General features: G+C 37.3%; 1 long non-coding RNA gene across 1 annotated transcript in view; it reads right to left on the bottom strand.

The window, feature by feature from the left end:
* Positions 1-1,043: 1,043 nt before the first annotated feature.
* The window catches only part of LOC147833150 (uncharacterized), a 134,150-nt gene continuing 111,739 nt past the window's right edge, over positions 1,044-23,454 (bottom strand). Inside the window, exon 3 of the long non-coding RNA XR_015513687.1 lies at positions 1,044-1,225. This is a non-coding gene — a long non-coding RNA (uncharacterized LOC147833150). The remainder of the gene's footprint in view (positions 1,226-23,454) is intronic.

A 23,454-nucleotide genomic window follows, 5' to 3' on the forward strand; every position in this document is an offset into this window, starting at 1 on the left:
AGTCAGTTCATAGCGGGCACTGGTGGATTTACACGAGAACAAAAACTGCACAAACGTCCCTCCTGGGATGTATTTGGCTCTCCAGAAATGTATAAAGGGGTGTGAAATCAGAACCTGGTTTGAATGTTACCAAGCCTTTAATATCAAACACTGTTTTGATTGTTGTCCACAGGTCAAACTAAACTAACCTGTGGTCAATTTTTAAAATGCAACCCACTTTTTTAATGACCAAGCTATTCTAGGAATCACATTTCTGAAGAAGTACAACTGAGTTAAATATAAATGAAGACACTGTCCATTCTCTATGGCTGTGATGACAGTTTGGGAACTACGTTTGCGTTTTTGAAAGTGTTTTTTGCCACAAAACAGGTTATCAATCATGTCACAGGAACGAGCTTTAGAAAATGTTGAATAACACAAGCTTCTTTATCTCTATGTAAATATTATGCTAATAGAGCTGAACTAGTAATCTTAGATGCTGCGCTGCTTTTCATAGCCAACAAAGGAATGAAAAGGCGAAATGCGTCGGCTGCCTCATGCTATATGGAAGCCGACAGAACTGTGGCGACACATGATTGATGAGGTAATCCATCTGTAGGGTTATCAGTACAGAGCAGTTCTGTTGCGTCTTTTCATACAAGCAAAACCCACCTCGCAGCTTTTTCTTCCTCTTCCTCCCTTTCATTTTCTGTCTTTTGCACTTTCCCTGGGCAAACAAACAGAGCGGTGCAGATGCCATTGTGTTCATAAAGCTTTGGAAGGCTGTTATCTAAAATAAGGCCCAATTTATTGATTTTGCGCCCCCAGTGGGCTGTTCAAGGGTCAGTGTTATTCAGGGCTTTACTCAGACCAGTAGAGGATCAGTCTGGCGGCATATTTTCCTGAAATGTTGGATTATGATGCTCTTTATAAGAACTATAGTCATTTTTTTGATTAATGTATTGTTGAAAATATCTGAAAATATTGTGCACTTTATTAAATACTAGGTACTTGATGGGCTGAACTTAGTAAGGTGCTGGAAATGTTTTATTATTCCATATTCACATGATAATAGTGATAATATTTTTTGTTGACTGCACATCCAGGATGTGAATCTCTGTCTCCAAAAGATGACCTTAAACGTGACTTACTGGACTGGAGTCTATTGATTGTGGAGGTCATTGAGTTTAGCAAACTCTTTGTCCTGTTCCTCAGTCTGAGATGCTTCACAGTGCACATTATCCTGCTGGAAGTAGACACAAGATAGTACACTGTGGTCAAAAGGAATAAAAATAAAAATGATTACCACCAAATGATTGCAATGAAGGCTCAGTGGTTAGCACTGTCACCTCACAGAAGGAAGATTGCCAGCTTGAGTACCTAAATTGACTGTAGTGAATGAGTGTGTGTGTGTGAATGTAAGAATGTATGGGTGTTTCCCAGTACTCGGTTGTGGCTGGAAGTGCATCCGTTGCATAATAACATATGCCAGAATAGTTTTCAGTTCATTCTCTTGGGGTGAGCACTGATAAATTAGGCTCTCAGCCAAAGAAATTTAATGTATGATTGTCATGATTGGAGTCGACAGTGCACAAGTAGTGCAGCTTCTGATAGCGATTGACTACAGCCTGTGATATCGCTGTGAATAAAACACTTAAATTAACCATGGCTTAAAATAGGTAATCCTTCCTTCACAACTAAAAACATACTTTCTTGGTGCGAGTCCTGCACAGCCCTGATGTGACTTGCTTATCCTACAGTTAGGTACCATTGATGGGCTGCTCTCATGCATGCTCTACCATGAGAAGTAGCCATATACATTACATCCTTAAGGGCCAATAGCTCCGAACATTTGAGAAGAGCTTTTTAAAAATGGTTTTCTTTTGGCAGAGAGCATATAACTCGCTGTTAATGGGCCTGCCAGCTGTTTGATTTTTTGATGGAGCGCTCTGTGCGCTTGAAGGGGATAACAGTCAAGTCTGCCTGGAAAATGTGGCAGACGTCATGTATGCAGAAGCCACCAAGACCATTGATACAGTGGTTGCCTAGCAATATAAAAAGTGCAACACACTGCTTTATTCCAAAGTCAATTATCAGAGCAGTGTGCTGCACCTCACTTTTCAAAACTAAATAAATCGGTCCCTTAGTGCATGTCCACCGAAGAGTTTATCTGTTGTTGTCAATGAAAGGGGCACTTTTTATAAACTCCAGCAGTGTAGCGAGGCACTGAGCATGCATTTTACACTTATATTTGAGCGCTCAGCATTTTTAAAAAGCTCCAACAGTTGGAGAAGCATTTATAGCTAAGCATTTTTAGAAGAGCACTGTTGATTTTCAGAGCTTCAGTGGACAATCATGCTTAATGACCAACCAGAAACAAAAATGTTCTGAAACTAGAACAAATACAAAAATGTCTGACACAAAAATACAGAAATCAACTCTGTTAATAAATATGAAGGCAGATTCTGCATGATATTCTCATTTAATTGAAATTATGTCATTTTACTTTATTTTATAGTTTCTTTGTTACATGTTCCATGTACCTAATAGAGTATTTGCAATTCATTCTTTCATTTGTTCGTTCATTCGTTCGTTCATTCATTTATTTTTATTTCAGCTTAGTCTTTGTAGTTTAACTTTGCAGTTTATTTTACATAATTACAAGCACCTAGCCCTGGACCTAACCATCATTCTAAAACTAATTAAACAGTAAATACTGTAAGTGGCTAATTAACCCTTATGTGCTGTTGAGGATGTTTTAATCCACTCTGGTGTGATTTTAAGCCTTAATTTGTTTTTAGCTAGCAGAATGCTTTTTGGTGACAAATCTTATTTTGAGACATATTTTGGGAAAATGCATTGAATAAAAAAATAAATTAATTAACTAAACACTCTGGGCAAATTTACTACCCTTTTTTATGTTAGGGATAAAAACATCTGCTGCTGAAAAAATGCATCAGGTAATTTTTGTTTTACATTTTTTTTGTATAAATCTGTTAATCAACCTCTGTTCTGATCAAAATTAATAAATAGTTACAAAAATTACAGGATTCTTTTTAATCAATTTATTGCCAAATTCATAAATGATGTCACTGATTTGGTGAAGAACAAAAACACACACAAAATGACTTATTTTCAATATAAAAAGTAATTGTGGACTGATTTTTATTTTTCTTACCTTATAACAAAGTCTTGGACATGTGAAAAAACATTGCTTTTAATGCATTAATTTTCACTTTTTCTGGCTTATTTACTGTTAGTGGCTGTTTTTGCCTTATTGACCTCCATTATAACCGAATCTTTCAGATTGCAAAACCATGACACCATATAATGATCCATTTTTTGATTGTTGTTGGTTTTTCCTATTGGGAAGAGGTAAAAATTTGTCATTTTTACTGTTGATCATCAGTTAGCATCATTAACCCTTAGATAGGCCTGTGCAAAAAAAAAAAAAAAAAAAAAGGCTATAATAGAAGTCAATTGGGCAAGCCACCAACAGTAAATTAGAGAGAGAGAGAGAAAAAAAAAGAAAATCTAACAAGGCATCAATGTCAAGCCAATGTTGTTCCTAATGTTTCACATGTTCAAGACTGTAATAAAAGGTATAAAAAAAATCCAGTCTACATTCACTTTTTATATTGAAAACACATAATTTTGCGTTTTTTCCCCCCACCAAGTCAGTGACATTATTTGTAAACTTGGCAATTAAATGAGTTAAGTTTTCTAAAAAAAAATTGTAGTTTTGATCAAGAATGAGGTTGATTAACAGATGTATCAAAAAAAAAAAATAATAATAATTATAATTATAAAAATAAATGATCTGATGCAATTTTATAGCAGTTTAATTCAGTGGATGTTTTCATCTTGGGAATAACAAAAAGGTAGTAAATTTGAACAGTACACAAGGGTTAATAATATAACAAAAATTACTGACTTTTAAGTAGTTTAAAACCCGTTTCAGTTTTTTTTCTGTTAAACAAAGAATAAGTTATTTAGAAAAATGTTACAAACCTGTAACCATTGGCTTCCACAGCAGAAAAAAAAAATTACTATGAAAGTCAATGGTTACAGGTTTTTAGCCTTATGAAATGCAATAAAGTAAAACAGGTTTGTGACAAGTTAAAAAATAAGTTAATGATGACAGAAGTTTTAGTTTTGGGTGAATTATCATTTTAAGCTGCAGTTATGTAATTGGCTGATTAAATAGTTGCATTAACAGACCATTAAAATCGGTGTACCCAATAAGTGGCTAACAAGTAGCAATATAGTCCCCAAGAGAGTGGCCTATTCAGAAGCTTAGTGAGTCTCTCACTCACCTTTACTCTTCTCACCTACTGCCTCCTAAATAAATAATTATAATAGAAATGTTTTTTCTAAAATGTCATGCAAAAGCTTTGGAAGCCCACCCCTAGTTCTGTCCACGCTGCTAACCCAAAGAACCATGGCTCACATCTAAAAATAGAAGCACAAACAAACTGCTAGGCAAAAACGGAAAACAAAAAAATATATAATAATCTGTGCTGTGTCGTTGCCGTCAGGCGAACATGAGGGTGGATTCAGCAGTTTGGATGCTAGAGGCCCTGTGGAGTAAAGTAATGTGTTTTCTTCATTCATGGGCACCTCAGGAAAGAAACCATGACGAGATTATGCTGGTGCACCAGCTTCTGAAGGATATGAGGTGACCTGGTTACAGTGATGTCACTAAGTACTGGCATGCGTGATGCTGGTTTGATGTTGAAGCTGTGTTAGCATGGAGCAGGAGGATGTAGGGTGCTATCGCAGCTTCTTAGCAGGTGCCTGAGGCAGCACCACAGGCTAGAATTCACTTAGAATGGATAGTAAACTACTCTGATGTTGTTTGGAACTAAATGTGCGCCGAAAGTCAATAAATGCTACGCCCTTCTCTGGCTTTCTTGCTTGATAAACAGAGGCAACTAGACAGTGACCATGTTTTGCACGAGTGCTTGGCATTGGCTTTTTTTAAATGGGTTTGTGTGATTACTTTTGCAGAATGTCGGAGCTTAAGCTTCTCTGGTAGAATCAGTGCTGGAGGGGGGTTTACCTGAAAATGTCCTGAAAGCTTGAAGATTCGTGGTTAACAATCTTACAGCTTCCCCATAAAACTCTTGCTCTTCACTCTTTGATGCTTGGACTTGCATCTGAGTACTGGCTTGGGCTACTGTGCCACGGCAGGATTGTGTCCTCTTGTTTTGCCTTTGTTGAAACATTTTTATATGTATTTGTGTGGTAATAAGTGAGGAAAGAAAGAAATTAAACAGTTTTGAGTGTTCAGTATTTAGTGTTAAGAGTTCAGGATTTTTATGTATCATCATTATCATGACACAATACAACGTATCATTTAAATGTTATTAAAGTTTATTGTGTAATATTACATTAAGTTTTTTGTGGAAGAAAAAATATATGAATTTGTCTGTAGAATTTTCTTCTTCATCTTATTATTATTGCTACACCGCCTAGAAGCTTATCTAGTGTGACAAAAACAAAAACCTACTACTACCTCAATTACTATACTACTACTACTACCAGGGGCGGACTGGGACTAAAAATCAGCCCTGGCATTGTAACCACACCAGCCCACATTACCACACCAACACAGCCCCACCCAAGGACACGCACATTCACTACTTATATTGGTGTACAGATGGTAAAATTATATAAGCAGTACCATATTTAAGAGATATTTAAACATTTAATGTATATGACTGAAACAAAAACAACCCATTTATATATGCAATTATGTCATTCATTTTCTTTTTGGCTTAGTCCCTTTATTAATCTGGGAATCATCAACTTATGCAGCATATGTTTTACACAGCGGATGCCCTCAAAGCTGCAACCCATTACTGGGTTACCCAATTCCCAATTGGCCTACCCAATTCACCTATAGCATGTGTTTGGACTTGTGGAGGAAACCAGAAGGAAACCCACGCAAACATGCAAACTTCTCACAGAAACACCAACTGTCCTAGATGTGGCTCAAACCAGCGACTTTCTTGCTGTGAGGCGACAGCACTACCTACTGCGCCACTGCACTGCCCCCTTTCGAGACTAGTTCAGTTAATTTTATGTAATTGGCAATGTCTGACTTGACTGCCTTTCTCTTTTTATGGTCCATCTCTGACAATTAGCTTGTGTTGCACTTACTGTTTGTTTTACATTCTTGCCCAATTTAATTATGTCTGCGTAAGCTCAGATTGGGTCGGCCCATCTTGAAACCATTCGGTTGTTGCTGATTGGGCCAATGCTTAACATTTACTATTATTCTTACTATTATCAACATCATCATCATAATATTCACATCTCACACAAGATAAAAGCTGCCTACATTTAAAAAACAATACATATGAAAAAAAAAAAAATAGCTGACCGGCCCACATTTAAAAAATGGTCCGGCCCTTCTGGCATTTGCCAGAATCGCTAGATGGCCAGTCCGCCCCTGACTACTACTACTACTACTACTACTACTACTACTACTACTAATACTACTACTACAAATAATAATAATAATAATAATAGAAAGTATAATAATAATAGGTTAAAATAAAGTATTTGAAGTATTATTAGCCAGAGCTACGTATGGCTGCATTTTCTTTTTCAAGAGCCCCTATTATGGGTTTTTGAAAATGACCGTCCATGCAGTGTGCAACACAGCTCCAAATGATGAAAACATCAGTGCAGCTTGTTAAAAAAAAAAAAAAAAAAAAGATTTTTTATTAAAGATTAGACTGAATCGTTTAAAATGATTTGTTGTTCAGCTGATTCTTATGCCTGTTTGTATCAACGTTGGCATACAATAATACCAAATATATTCTGAGCCGGATCTGTTAAAAACGGGACTTTTAGCTTGACAGGAACTTTACAGTAAACAGTTCATGGATCAGTTTCTTCCTCCATTTCACAAGTCTAAGTAAGTGTGATTAAAATGTCTAGTGTCTTCACTAGACAGCTGCTGCGCTCGTGCATCCAGGTTAATCATGAACAACTCAGTGTGCATACGCTAGTTGCACTATCGCGGTCTGATTATGTTTCAGTCAAGGTTAATATGCATCAAATACATAACATCTGTGCAAAACATCTCAACTGATGAACATATTAACAATAATACAACCGTATAGCTGAATTAAATGTATGCATTGGCATGTTACAGCCCTAATGAATATGATTATGTGAAACTCCATTTAGATACGTATTGCAATGATTTCGGGTACTTACTTAGCGATGCATGCACACATATATGCACAGTCCTTAAATGCTCTGCTGACTTGGACTCTATAATACCTGTTTTATAACTTTAAACTATCAACAACCACCACTGAGCTATTCTAGTGATCATTCTTCCCGCTCCATGGTGTTTTTTGGCATAGTTCATGTCATTTGAGATGGCAGGGGTGAGTGGAAGAAACCAAGTCGCGGGGGGAATATTTTCTACAGAAATAATTTATGGTTTCTTATGTGGCCCGGTAAAATAAACATGTAAATAACAGGGTAAGAACGTGGTAAGATTTGAAAATGTGGTAAAAATCTGGCACCCTCGAGGGCTTTATTTTTCTGGATTGCTTTTGAAAACACTGTCGGTTCGGTTAAGGGAATGGTGTGATCGGGTAAATCTGTCATTTTTGAAAACACTATCAGTTGGGTTTAGTTAAGGGAGTGGACAGGGGAATCCGTCGGTCAGTCGCTCAGTCAGCCACTCAGTCGGTCAGTCAGTTGACAGCCCCCAGGATTTACACGAGAAGAGCAGGCACGAATGACATTCACGAAAGAAAATTGAGAATGGAAAAAGTGTACACTCCGTCCTCTGGTGGATTTTGCGAAAAACAAAAACTGTAAAAAAAACTTACCTTCTGGGACGTATTTCGCAATCTCCTGAAATATATATAGGGGTATGTATCAATAATGAGCCTGGGTTGGTAATGCCAGTGCTTGTCTGTTTGTTTTTTCTAGAAATATTTGGTTCTATATATTATATCTTATACAATATATTTCAGTTTTATATATTTTTAATATGTTTATGTCCACTAAAAATACTAAGAGAGAGTCTCTTTGAATAAAAGGGGTTAAAGGGTCACGAAACACCAAAACACATTTTTTGACCTGTTGACAGACGTATATGTGTCCCACACTGCTAAAAACATTATTAGGACGCCTATATTTCACTAAAAAGTGTAAACTGGTTGTTTTTGCTTAATTTCAAGCAAATTCGTATTTCCGGTTTGAAACTAATTTTTGAACCTGCGTCACGGTCATGACATAATAGCCTGTATTCCAGCGTGCAGACTGGGCGTCTGTGCCAGAGTGTGTCTTATTACGTCTTACAGTCTGATGCATTAATACATGAGTAAGGCTTGGTTCAAACCAATCAGCGCGCTCTATTGTGCAACTTCATTAATATTCATTACTGTCACAGTGTTTAGACGACAGAGACGCCATGTTGTGTTGGCAAAACAAGCGTGATGTGTTGCTTTTATAGTTTGCTGCAGTTAAGTTTTGTTTTCATTTTCTCTCTGTGAGAGCGCAGCTGGAGTCACGCGTGGATTACAGTGTACGCGACGCTCGTCAACAATAACATATGTCTGAGAAGGATTATTGTTTACCTGAGAGCTGTTCTCATCTGCAAACGCTGAGATCCGGATTCGCTTGTAGTCTCCTCTTAATAAAGACACGGCTCTAGTTGCTGGTGATTGTCCTGTCTCTACAGATTTGGTAAGTGAGCGACCAGTGCTCTTTGTTTATTCAGTTTGTTCGTATCGAACAAACAATTGCACCGAGTGTAAACATGTTAGCACCACAACCAAACTTTAACCTCGTGTAGGGTTTTCACCACATTTTGTGAACACGCCCACTTTTCTGACTTTTTTCAAAGTAGAGGTGTGAAAACACCCCGCTGAAATAAGGGGGTTTCATGGCCCTTTAACAACATCAAGCGTCGGGGCAGAGATCAATGTCTCATGAAACGATTCAAAAGCATAAATAAACAAAAAACCCAGGTGAATCTACAGAAAACTGTTAATTAATGGATTTTTGTTTAGTGTTACGCTGTAACTTGCTACAGAAATTTCAATTGGAACACTTCTTCAGCATCTGCTAAATAAAAAAAAAAAAGACTAAATGTTCTCAGCTGGACCACTGCCAAAGAGAACAGATCTTGACTAGTCGATTGTCTGCTTTGAAATAGCTTCTCGATTCATGAAAAAGCAGAGACCTTGCAGAAACTGTGAATTAACAGATGGAACACATGCTGTATTGTGGCATCTGTTAGCGTTTAAAGTGGATGGAGTTAAAATAACTCCAATTTGTTTAAACACCTTTTATTTTAACAACAACTAAAAAAATCTAAGTTACCACTAGAGCATCATAGACTAAACCATGACCACTGCTCATTTAAAAATGCCACTTAACACATTTTCTACAAAAACTCAGAAGGACAGCACTGGACTGGAACTGAAATTTTAATGCTTCCTGCAAAGTGAGTTCTGTCCTTTGAAATCCCGAGCAAAACATTATAATTATTTTTTTGTTTTCTCAATTACCAACAAAGTACTATAACTTAATATTAAAGTTTTATAAATCAACTTTATTTTGAAAAATAATCATAACGAGCATTCTGTTATAAATTAACAATCATAACTGAGCTTTAGCTAACATACTGTGTTGAGTTGCAATAATAAGGTTTACATAAAGTGTCACAATTATGGATTCTAAAAAGTTCATGCATTCAGGATCAAAAGCACTTTTGTTGTCTAATAATAAGCAATAATTTGTTTTTTTTAATTTGTTTTTACCTAATTATCCCAATGTCTCCCATGTGACATGCCCATTTTTCTAATCCTTTCCATTGCATAAAGCTAATTATCAGTGATTGGTCTGATAACCCTGACTATTGTGATTGGTTTGCTTTGTGAAGCATGTTTTGGAAACGGAATGGCTTAATACTTTGTACACCAGTGTATTGCTTTATTCTTCATCATAACACCAAGTAATAACAACAACAAATAAGCAATATTAATCTACACATTTCTGAGCTCGCTGCTGCAAAAGCAGAACTTTTTGAACTTTGACCGCAGCAGGGATGCAAACTCATCAAAGTTGTGCTCCGCTATGTACATCTGTGCTTAAAAAAATGGCAAAAATGCTCCAGCAATTGAAATGAATAAGTTTCATAAAGCAGTGCATCGCTTTCTGCATCCGGTGTGAAAGCTGCTTTAGCTGGTTGACCAGACAAATTCAAGCTGTGCAGAATGCTCATCGTACATCGAAAGCAAATCGGATTTTCCACAATGACTCGCACTGAGACAAAGTGTAGAAAGAGATGCGCGGTGCTTGTCACAAATCTAAATTTATCAGTATTTTCAAACATTTCTTTTAGGTTTCAGAAATTCAAATACACACACTAGTATAATGTAACATTTATGGTCTGTAAAATACATGATGTCTATGGAGATGGCAATTATTATTTCTAAATATAATTGGACAATGCTTTATCCACGTAAGAAAACCACTTTCTATTAGGGATGTAACGGTATTGTAAATATCGTCATACCGCAATATAAATTTTTTTCGATATTACCGTAGTCGCATGACTCGGTAAAACTATAGGTCTTCTGAGAAAATTTGCTCAGACGAATTAAGCAAACGGGAGGTAGCGGAAACTACAATTCCCATCAGCCCAGGCTTGGCCATCATCCCTTGCGATCTGTTGTCGCTACAGATCCAGTAATGCGGAAATGGAGTGTGCTGCTTGAAGCGGGGATGAAAAAGAGCTGTAAATGATCGAACCTAAAGCGGGTGTTGTCGCCGTGCACGTACTGAATAGCGGTGATGTCGCGTGCGTACTGTAAAGCGGGAAAGGGGGGTTGAGCGCGCATACTCAAGAGCGGTGTTGTTGCGCGCCTACTGAAGGGCGGGACGGAGGGTGTGTCGCGTCACGGGGGCACTGTTGATCATTTTGGAAGGGCATTTTCTATCCAAGACTAAAAAGGGCATGTTCACTGCACAGGTTGAGCCCTATGTGTGCATGTGCCTGCAAGTTGGGGAATACGACTAATAACAGTCATGGGGACTGCAGAAACACAGCACACTGTTCAGATTGATGCAGACATTGACTTGTACCGCAAAGAGACCTCTATCTCACTCATGGCTTGTCCTCTCAAGTGGGGGAAAGACAATGCACAACGTTACCCACTGCTGTCAACCTGGGCCAAGTCATATCTCTCTGTCCCAGAAACCTCAGTCCCAAATGAGAGGGTTTATTTCTGTTGCAGGGGACATTGTAAATACCCAGAGATACCAGCTTTTACCAGATTATACTTATATGATAATTTTCCTTAAAACCCATATCTATCTAAGTGAGTGAGTGATTAAATGTTGAATTGATGAGTTTTCAACAATACTAAATTGAAACTTTATTTTTTTTACATGGTTTAATAATTTTTTGTCATTAAAATTGAAGTTCCTGTTTCAAAGCTTACAGATAGATGGCTAATTTGTATGTCATTGACACTTTTGGCACTTTTTTGGAGTATTTTCATAAGTTTTGTTTTTTCCTGTAAATGATTCAATAAATACCGTACCGTGACATTCATGCCGAGGTATAACCGCACCGTGAAATTCTGATAACGTTACATCCCTACTTTCTATGTAACTAGAATATATTCTCCCACTTAAATAGCCACTTTCATGTATTTTGGGAGAAATTTATTAATTATCAAGTAGTAAATCCAACAGCTCTGTTTTCTCCTGTTCTCTTTCTACAGTATTTGAAAAACTGAATATATATCACATATGAATATATTTGACAATATAATTAGGACATTCGTCAATATTTGTAGAAAAGGGGGAAAAAATCATCATTATCTGGGCTATGTTGTGTCACAGATAAACTTGACAAAACTTTAAAGCAATATCTTTTAAATAACGCATTAAAAAAGTCTCACAGGGGGGGTCAGCGGGATAATTTAGAAGTTACATGTTAAAGGGTTCATCATTAATTCATCACAGCTTCATCTTTAGGCAGTAAAAAACAGCTCAAGGGAGGGGGGTTCACTTAGATATCACGAATAAAGATTTGTTTGGACAACTCTTCAGTCAACTCTTTGAGAATCAATAATTTTATGAAAAAAGTCTACTTTCAGATTTAAAACTCAGCTGGATGTTTTCATTCACTTAGAGCTGTGTTGCACACGGCATGAAAAGTGATTTTCCAAAAAATATATCAAAAGACCAATTCCTAAAAATTCTGTCAACATTTACTCAGCCTCTATTTGTACGTTAGAGATTTTTTGTTCTGTTGAACACAAAAGAGGCATCTATAAAGAAAACTGGAAAGCACTAACTATTGAATTCCATAGTATTATGGATATCAGTAGATGCAGTTTTCCATCATTCTTCAGAATATCTTGTTTTGTGAAAAGGCGGTAAAATTTTAGCAACACCCATCAACTATTATACATGTAAAAACTATAATATTAAAACAACCCAGGCTCATTCTGGAAACATAGCCCCACGGATGTTTCCAAACACTGCGAAATACGTCCTGGGAGGTAGGTATTTGTGCAGTTTTTGTTTTCGCGAATCCGTGCGCCGTTTTTTGATTCTGTTTTTGTCTTACCAGTGAAGACTTAGAGAAACTTGTTCATGCTTTTATCAGCAGCAGGGTGGATTACTGTAATGGACTCCTCACTGGCCTTCCCAAAAAGACAGTCAGACAGTTACAGCTCATCCAGAACGCTGCAGCCAGAATTCTAACCAGAACCAGAAAATCAGAGCACATTAAACCTGTCCTCAGGTCTTTACACTGGCTGCCAGTTACATTCAGAATAGAGTTTAAAGTATTATTACTGGTCTATAAATCACTAAATGGCCTAGGACCTAAATACATCACAGATCTGCTCACTGAATACAAACCTAACAGATCTCTCAGATCTTTAGAATCATATAAACTAGAAGTTCCAAGAGCTCAGTCAAAGCAGGGTGAATCGGCTTTTAGCCACTATGCTCCTCACTGCTGGAATCAGCTTCCAGAAATGATCAGATGTGCTCCAACATTAGGCACATTCAAATCAAGACTGAAAACACATCTGTTTAGCTGTGCCTTTACTGAATGAGCACTGTGCTGCGTCCGACAGATTGCACTATCATGTTTTTCTCTTCTTCTTCATTCTTTTATATCACATTTTACCTGTTTTTATGTTTTGTTTTGTTTTTACACATTTTTATTATTTGTTTTTATTTTTATCTTACTTGTTTCTTTTATTCTCGTTTATGTAAAGCACTTTGAATTGCCACTGTGTATGAAATGTGCTATATAAATAAACTTGCCTTGCCTTGCCTTGCCTTACCAGATTTCTGAAACCGCTCTTCCCCAGACTCGAACCCGGTCGTCACCAAGGTCAGCTCCCCTCCGGGTCTCCACTCCGCTGTTGTACACGACGAGCTAACCAGACAAACCTGTTGTGGCGGGAAAACCCTCAACACGGAGGTCAGTCGGCAAGAGCGAAGAGTAGCTGCGTCACACTGCCCTGTAGCGGTCGGTTGAAAAAATTAAACGCAGCCATATGTACCTCCAGCCACGTAAATCGCAGTCTCCAGAAACGTCCGCGGGGCTACGTTTTTAGAATGAGCTTGGGTTGTAATAAAACTTCTGTCATGACAACTCTCAGAGATATGTTTTGTATTAGAGCTGCACAATATTCCGCATCAGCATCAACATCGCAATTTGCGCATCCGTAACAGTCACATTGCAAGATGTGCAGTGTTGAGTCAGAATTATAGCTGACCACACGCTACAGAATTGTATTTAATTCATGTATTTATACAATTAATGCAACAACATTTTTTTTTGTTTACTTAGAATTTTTAGATAAAGAATGACATGTTTTAGTTTGTTTTAAGGAAAAATTTTAACTTGATCTAAGAATTCTTTGATATTTGGACTAGAAACTGTAACTCCTGGCTTACTGCAGGAAGACAACGGATCTCAGGATTATCAAAACACAAATATTTATTTACAATAGCTTACAAGGAAGAACACTGGAAGGACATGGGGTGAAGACAGACATCAATGTAGCGAATACCGAACAACAAATGACTAAACACAGGGACTTAAAGGGGTGGTCCAGAATGTTATTTTTAAGGCTTGGTTGTGTTAATAAGATGCAAAGCAATGTGTGCTTATGTTTCACTTGAAGGAAATCGTGTTATTTTTTCACAAATCTCACTTTGATTATACACAGCTACTCAGCTAACATGAAAACGACTGTCATGTTTCCTAGTTCCTCTAAAAGGCCCGCCCTCAAGTGACCTTGGTTGGTCATCATAATAATGTGCTGTGATTTGCCAATCGGCTCCACGTCACGCCCTGACAAGCACGCGCGTTTTGTGTAAACAGGTAGTCAGTCAACACGTGTCTGTAACGAGTGAAAATGGGATGCGGCTCCTTTAAGTGTATCTGTGCCTTTTAGTGTTTATGTGTGTGTGTGTGTGTGTGTGTGTGTGTGTGTGTGTGTGTATACTATGAAGTATCTGTAACACAAGAAGCGCATGTGCGCGGGAGAGATATTTATTGTTCTTTTTCTCTCATGCTCGGATTAAGTTATTTTCTGTGGTGACAGAATAAAGTACAAGATGTGAGATGAGACCTTTGTGAGCCTGGATTGATTTGTTTTTTTAATGTTACACTCCAGTTGCGAAATCATTGCTGTATTTTTTTTTAATCAACGCGTTACAGGACGTCTTTCACGCATATCCGGAATATGCCTGTGTAAGTAACATGAATCGTTCACATATCTTTTGCGACTTTATTGTCCGAGTTGTAAAACGCATAGGAAAGCTGCCTATAGAGAGAAACTCTGCCGTCTCACACAGAGAGACGCAGGTGCTGGCCAAGAGTGCGTGTATGTGTGTGTGTGTGTGTTTACAGCCGTTTGATAAATATGGATTTGTAACGTTAGCTAAGTCGTTAGCGGTTACCATAATTTTCCGTTGTTTACATCTTTGCTACAACACACGGTTAAGGTTAGACACTGTACATGTCATGATCAATTTTAACAAATAAAAACACTTACAGGTCATGACTCAGAGTTCACAGCGTCTCCTTGCTCCATCTTTGAGGAGATTTTAGCCGAATCCAGCACTGAACTGGGAGAGATTCTGGAAGCTGCGTTTTGTCAAATCATGCTTGCTATGTATTTTATAGTTCTCTGGAACATAATTAATATTGAACTGTAAGCACTTCTGTGTTTGGGTCGTGTCATGTGGAAGCCCAACAACAGAAACAGAACAGCTCTGTGGAAACAGCATAATGGCATTTCTCCCTCTGCTATAACGTTACAGCACCTCAGGCCACGGCCTTTACCTGCGCAGTGTGGGATGCGTGTTAACGAACTTTTGTGATCTCACAGGGGGCGGAAGTATTTTTTGTAGTCCCCAAAATTCGTTAATTGTAGGCATGCTAAGCTAACTCTGTATAAATCAAGGTCTCCCTTTGCATTGAACTATGAGCATTTTACATTCAGAGATGCTGTTTATGTTCACACAGCTACATTACACATCAACTGAAGCGTAAAATATAATATCGTAGTGGACCACCCCTTTAAGTACACAGGGGGGAACAGGAAGAAAGGACCACATGAGGAAGGTCACATGATGAAAACAAAACACATATGGAAAACTGGGTGTGACAGAAACGCGACAAAGAAAATTAGGAAAAGCTAAATTTTGCATTGTGATTATTAAATTTTTCTGTCAGTATATTTTCAGATATTCAGTATATTAATAGAACACACTGCTGTTTCTAACAATATTTAACCTTTATTATTTAACATTATTTAAATAATCATGTTATTGTTTAATATTTAACCCCAATAGCAGATAAAAACACAGGTGGAGCTATAGTGAAAATATCTGAAAAAATGTGCTACACATAGCTACAGTAGCATAAAACAACACCAAGGCATTTAAAATGCTTAGAAGCAAGCTGATTGCCTGCTTAGGTGGCACCAACCAAACTGAACTATATAATTAATATGTAAGAGTAGCTCAATTTAGTAAACTGAAAAATTCAAGTATAATCTACAAAACCGGCAAGTTAAATAAACTTACATTTGCAAGTTTTGAGAGACTACACCACTCAATTAAATTGAGGCAACGAGTTCACTAAATTACATTAGTTTAGTCAACTCATTACGTTATTCAGTGCTAAGGTTGGTGAACTGAATAATTTAAGTATAATTAAAAAAACCTACAAGTTAAATGCACTTAAATATTTGTTTTGAGAGACTGTGTTAGTCAATTTAATTGAGGCAACGTGTTCATTCATTCATTCATTCATTCATTCATTTTCTTGTTTGCTTAGTCCCTTTATTAATCCGGGGTCGCCACAGTGGAATGAACCGCCAACTTATCCAGCATGTTTTTTACACAGGTGATGCCCTTCCAGCCGCAACCCATCTCTGGGAAACATCCACACACACATACACACTCATACACTACAGACAATTTAGCCTACCCAATTCATCTGTACTGCATGTCTTTGGACTGTGGGGAAAACCGGAGCACCTAGAGGAAACCTACGCAAACGCAGGGAGAACATGCAAACTCCACACAGAAACGCCAACTGAGCCGAGGCTCAAACCAGCGACCAAACAACCTTCTTGCTGTGAGGCGACAGCACTACCTACTGCGCCACTGCGTCACCAGGCAACGCGTTTACTCAGTTAATTTAGTTCAGTCAGCTTTTTAGGGTTTTCAGTGCTAAGTTTGGTGAACTGAATAATTAAAGTATAATCAACAAAGCCGGCAAGTTAAATAAACTTAATTATCTGTTTTGAGAGACTGTGTTACTCAGTTGAATTGAGACAACATGTTTACTCAGTTAATTGAGTTCAGTCAGCTTTTTAGGGTTTTCAGTGCCAAGTTTGATAAATTGACAATTAAAGTATAATCAACAAAACCGGCAAGTGAAATAAACTTAAATATATAGGTTTTGAGAGACTGTTTTACTCAATTAATTTAAGGCAACGAGATTACTAAATTGATTTAGTTCAGTCAGCTTATTAGAGTGGTCAATGTGAGTGTAATCTATCAGCTCAACACCACAGAACATTGTATATTGAAATAGTCTACAATATTAATTTCTGAAAAATAAAATTAAACACTTTTACTGCCCTTCACAGGACATTTTAAACTACAACAAAAAAGGCTAAATGTAATCAAAAACACATTTTTTAATGAGACTTTGCTAAAAAGAAAAAAAAAACTGAACACAGAAAATTTAAATTGCATAATAATTATATAATTTACATTTCTTTTGTTTTGTAAACTATCAATTTAAAAGAATCACTGACCATAACAAGTTGTATAATAAACAGGGCCAGCTACACTGCAGGTAACCGTGATGATTATACATTTTGGACAGCCTTGTTGATTATAATTGTTAGGAATACTGGGTTGCTGTGTATTTAAACTAAAAAATAAAAGCAAACACTTTTAACTGCCACTCACTGGATATTTCCCTTTAATATGCAAAATGTAATGAAAAACAGCCTTGGTTGAACAAAAATAATCTGACTACACCTTTAGAATTGCATAATTATTACATAGTTTTTTATTTTTGAGTAAACTAACAATACACACAACATGTGTAATAAACAGGGCCAGCTGCACTGCAGGTGATCGAGATGACTGTAATTCATTTTGGACAGCCTTGTTGATTATAATTTTTAGGAATATTACTGGGTTGTTGAGCAGTGATGTTTTCTTGCAGTGCAGACAGGATACACAATTATAATAAAATTACATTAAATTGTTAAAGAAAAAAACATATTTTTAATTTATATGTTATTCTTAATAATTATAAAGCATTATGATCGATTTATCACTGATTTGAACACCCACCTAACAATCCTGAGTGAGACCCTAGCGGTGACATATAATTAGCATATGCAAATACTCTTATTGGTGTGTAGTTGACAGTCTGTTTGCTATATACATTATTTAAACCTCAAACTGTGTTTCATTTAGCAGCTTTTTGCAAGATTTGAAAACATCAAACTTTTAAAAGTTAAAACAGTGTTTAATACAAAAGTGCAACAGCACTGCTGAGAAATGAACATACTGTAAGCATTTATAAACTTCATTAACCTCCATGGTCTTTTGCAAGACCCCAGAGTCCAAGACGAAGAACTTGAAGAAAAAAAATAATTATAGTAATTTCAAAATTAACCTTTATTACCCTTTCACATTTGTCATGCTCATTTTACTTAACTGTACAGTGCAAGGCAGATATTAATAAACTCTACTCCAGCCAGATATTATTACTTAAGTCGTATGTCTGAATGATATAAACTGCAATCACGATGTAATCACTTAAAGGGCCATGAAACCCCTTTGTTTCAGAGGGGTTTTTTCACACCTCTACTTTGGAAAAAGTCAGGAAAGTGGGCGTGTTCAGATCTTTTTAGGGGGGAATGTCGGGGGAAGGAAAAAGGCAAGGTCCATAAAAAATTTGCATAACAATGGGAGTGTCGGTTTGGGCACGCGCTGATTTTCACAGAGGTAAAACAAACACACAGACGCAGGGCAGAAAGACAGTGATTGTGTTTAAATGGACATCAGTAATCAAATTATTTGGCAAATTATTTAATGGTGGACTTTAACAGCAGTTTGGCTCTTTCATTCAGGAATTTCATTCCATACGAGATATTTGATTCGAGGAAATGCTTGAAGCGTGTATCTTTCATGCAATGTATGTTACCACACAGCGAATAAGAGAAAAAAAAAAAACTCCGCATTTCTCTGTAACTTAGTTGCACTCGGTAGGTAGTGTCAGAAAGCCGTGTGTGTTGTAATTGTCACAAAATGCAGTGAAAATCCCACACGATGGTAAGTTTAATTGTGGTGCTTACAAATTTACACTCTGGAGAGCAGCATTTACAGCAGATTTTTCAGTCCATAATATTATAGTGATGTTAACGTAATGTAAACTTTATTAACTTAAAAATCAGTTGACTAAGGTCTGTCTTTAAACACTGAAAGAGTACTGCTGACGATATGAACTAACTTTGCCATCTGAATAAACAAACAAAGACCCCTAGTATCCAACTGGAACCAACTGGATCCGTTTTTTTTTAAAAGGAGTGGAGCGGCAAATCCAGATTTCACCATTTCCAGATGAGAAAAGCTCTCGGGTAAAAAATGTTCCGTAGATACGTATTTCTGTCGAGCGTCGCGTGCACTGTAATCCACACGTGAGTCCAGCTGCGCTCTCATTTAGGGAAAATGAAAACAAAACAAAACCTTCACTGCAGTAAATTATAAAAGCAAAACTGATGACCCGTAACTCCAAACAATTCATGTTCTCCCGCTTGGCAACACAACATGGCATCTCTCTACGTCTGAACACTGTAACTGGTAAGACATATAGTCTCGGAAGCTATAATGCATATTAATGCATATTAAAAGTTTCACTGCATACACAATATAGAGCTCGCTAATTGGTTTGAACCAAGTCTTACTCATAAATGAATTCAGCACACTCAGAGATGTATTAAGGTACTCCCAGGTACAGACGTCCTGTCTACATGCTGGAATACACGTTGAGATCTCATGGTCGTGACGCAGCTTCAAAAACTCATTTCAAACCGATTGTATGAATTTGCTCGAAATAACGCGAAACTAATAAATTTTCACCTTTTAGTGACATATATGTGTCCTAATAGTGTTTTTAGCCGTGTGGGACACATATGTAAGTAATGCAAGTTATGTAATAATATTACTTTTCTAAGTAACAAGTAGAGTAACGCATTACTATAAAAAAACTATATATATATATATATATATATATATATATATAATTTTAGTTACTTTTTTGAAAATGTAAATTAAGTTACTTCTAAGTTTAATTAAATAGCTTTTAAAAAATAAATTGCTGAATTAAAATTAGTCACAAAGAATCACGCAGTCAAAAGCTATGTTTCCATCTACCTATTTTTATGCGCATTTTGGATATGTGCTTTAGAGATGCGCGGATGGCGGTTACAGCCGCGGAATCCGCGGATAAACCGCGGATCGGGCGGATGACGTGACGAAAAATAATATTTTAATTAAATTCGGGCGGGTGGTGGGCGGTTGTACTGTTTTTGTACACATAGCTGGCGCACCAACGAAAAAGCCTAGGACTGACTTCACAGAATGAGAGAAGGAATCGGATACACTAATTCTGGATGAAGTACAGAAGTCTTCATCTACAAACTTCCGTATAGACGGATCAGCAGAGAAAAATCTACTTTCCTTTTGGGAGAAACAAGGCAGTCATTCCCACGTCTACAGCACCTTGCCAAGAGAATTCTATGCATTCCAGCAACAAGTGCTGCGAGCGAGCGCTCCTTCAGTGCAGCAGGGCGCATTAGAGGCCAGGCGCTCTCGTCTGAATGTTGAAATGATGTGTCAGAATGCGTTTTCTAGGCTACAATAATAATAAAAAAAAAATTGTACAGTACAGTGCGTTTAATTTAGGCTATTTATTTATTTTTGTCCCTGTGCGCCAATTGGAGACGGAGTTCACTGCTGATATTCTGAGAGCTTTATAGGGGTGCTTCTCATTTCTTATTTGTGTATCCTCGTTTCCTTTCCTTGTTTTCTTTCCTTGTCTTTCCACCCCTATGGGATGCGAGGGAAGGACGCAAGGAAAAGACTCAAGGACCGACCGAGGAATCGAATCATGTAAAAAGACACGTCCTCGTATTGTTTAGCGTCACTTCAAAGCGTCAATTAATGCTGGATTTGACTTGCACGTTTGGATTAACTGCATGTCATTAAAGTCATTCTCTTTTTTCTAATAATCAATAAAGAAACATTCATTTAATAATAAAAAGGAATAAGCCATTTTAATAAAGAGCTCAGTCAGGAGATGACGGGCGGGTGCGGTTTTAAAATTTGGTCAAAAATGTTAGTGCGGATGGATGGTGGACGGATGATGAGTTTTGTGATGCGGTTGCGGATGAAATAATAGCCCATTCGCGCATCTCTAATGTGCTTTAAAAAATTGGTTGAGAGAAATGCCAAGATGCGCATCAAAACCATATGCACATAACAGAGAAGGATAAATTGTTTATTCGATAAGAAAAGATGCTCATAAACTAAACACTTCTACCAAACAAATTCTGGTATGTGCATTAAAATAAGGTCATGTGATTTTGTTATAAGAGATCATGTGATGATGAAAATGTGTATGAATGGACAAACCAGCAGGCTGAGCACATTGGAAAACATCTGAAATGTTGTTTTTGTCATTCTAAAATGTCTTAAACATTTCAGCCTCAGTGTTATTATATTATTCATTACCTCAAGAATCAAGAGCGCCTGTGATCCGCATCTTATGGCTTCAAACAAAATCCACTGGTACAAGCTAGTTTCTTATGATGTTAAAGAAATGTACACATTGACTTAAACTGAGATACTTGATCAGATGTTTAAGCTGAGATAAATTGCCACATACCGTGGGGAAAATAAGTATTGAACATGTCACCACTTTTCACAGAAAAACATATTTCTAAAGGTGTCGTTGACTAGAAATGTTCCCCGGATGTTGGTAACAACCACTGAAATCCATATATGCAAAGAAAACAAATCAAACTAGTTTACAAACAAAGTTATCCGTAAAAAAATAAATGGTACTGATAAAAAGTATTGAAGGGAGGTATAGAAAGGCAGTGAAAGCCCAGATAGCAGCTGAAATCTCTCAGTAGTTCTTCAGCAACCCTCTGCCCTTCCTCATTTTAAATCATTATTAGCTGCTTCTGTCCAACATTTACATTAGCAGGATGATGAAAATCAAACCAGGGTGGACATTTTAGCAAGACAATAGCCCCTTTCACACATACAGACCTTTCCGGAAAATTGCCGGCAATTTTCCGGAAAGGTTGTATGTGTGAACAGGTCCTTTTTGAAAATACCGGTAAATTCGTTCTGGCTATTTTCCGGAAAGAGAAGTTGTAACATTACCGGCAATTTGCCGGAATGCTGCGCTGTGTGAATGCAGAAGGAAGATTCCCGTAATAAGCGCGTGCACGTCTAAAACGTGCTGACGTGAGACGTCTGCTTTAGCCAATCACAACAGTCAGACGCATTTACGTCCGCGCGGTTTGTGAGAATAAAAGCCTTTGAATATTTTTCCAGACACATTTAGCTGCTAAAAGTTAGTCAGATCACGTTTATATGTTCTTCTTAATGCCAAATGTGTAAATAATCATCGATGAGATGCTTATGATAAGCCATTGTTTGTTTACCTTCAAGCTTTGCGTGTGCCTGTGAGCGCCAGCACACGCACATATTATGAACATCTCGACATGCGAAAGTGATCCTGCGAAAGTTGTTCACAATATTGATCATCTTTGTAATTTAGTCAAATGTTTACAGATACAAGCGCAGCCGTTTAAAGCTCATTTGTGGTGAATGATGTCAGAATTTACCGGTATTTTGGAATGTATGTGTGAATGCTCTTTTCCGGAAAATTTCCGTAACGTCCTCGCCTGTGTGAACAGCGCTTTTTTTCAATATACCGGTAAAGTCTTTCTGGAAATTTTCCAGATATTTACCGGTAACACTGTGTGAAAGGGGCTAATAATCCAATACACAGCCAAGGAAACTCTCAAATGCTTTCAGAGAAAGAAAATCAAGCTGTAGAATGGCCCACCCAATACCTGACTTGAATCCAATAGAATACACAAAATAAAGATCAGATTTAATAGATTAGTTGTCAATACCTATTTTCCTTGCTGTATTTAAGCTAAGCAAACAACATTTTGCTACTCAGATGTAATTCAACATATTACACCCAAATTCAGTTTTTGAGTGCATTTTGCAGTGCTTTATCAGAATTGCTAGTTTTGTTGCAAAATAAATAAATAAATAATCAATTCTGATAACACATTTTTAATCATGTGGCAGTAATGGATTTACATGCATATGCATGACCATATATGCAGTGGTCAAATTGGTTTCCATCAAGCTGAAACACCAAGCTGAGTTCTCTGAACTGTCTGAATTCTCTTCATTGGAGCCAGGTGTTGCTATTATGCCAAGACAGAGCGAGAGAGAGACCTTCTGAATTGTGGTGAGTGTTTTCATACTCTGCCAGTACAGAGAGGAGACTTGAGCCCACGAAAGCCAGAGAGACACTCTGAGGAGCTAAGCTTGAATTGAAGATGGCAGCTCTGCCAGATTTGATGAGAAGCAGACGGTTTGGATGGCATTAGGACAGATGAGATGAGGCACACACACACACACGCACAAACACTGACTGCAGGATCGGGCAAGTTCTCAGCTGAGACACAGCTCTGGGCAGACAAAAAAAAAGTAAAATCTTTTTTTTTTCCTGCTTTGATGGAGATGAAGCTTGTTCGAAGCTTATTCGAGATTAATTCTGTTTTGAGAAGTAACAAATGAGATATTCATGAT

This window comes from Danio rerio, chromosome 17 (assembly GCF_052040795.2).
Source record: "Danio rerio strain M-AB ecotype USA chromosome 17, GRCz13ab, whole genome shotgun sequence".
Classification (NCBI taxonomy): domain Eukaryota; kingdom Metazoa; phylum Chordata; class Actinopteri; order Cypriniformes; family Danionidae; genus Danio; species Danio rerio.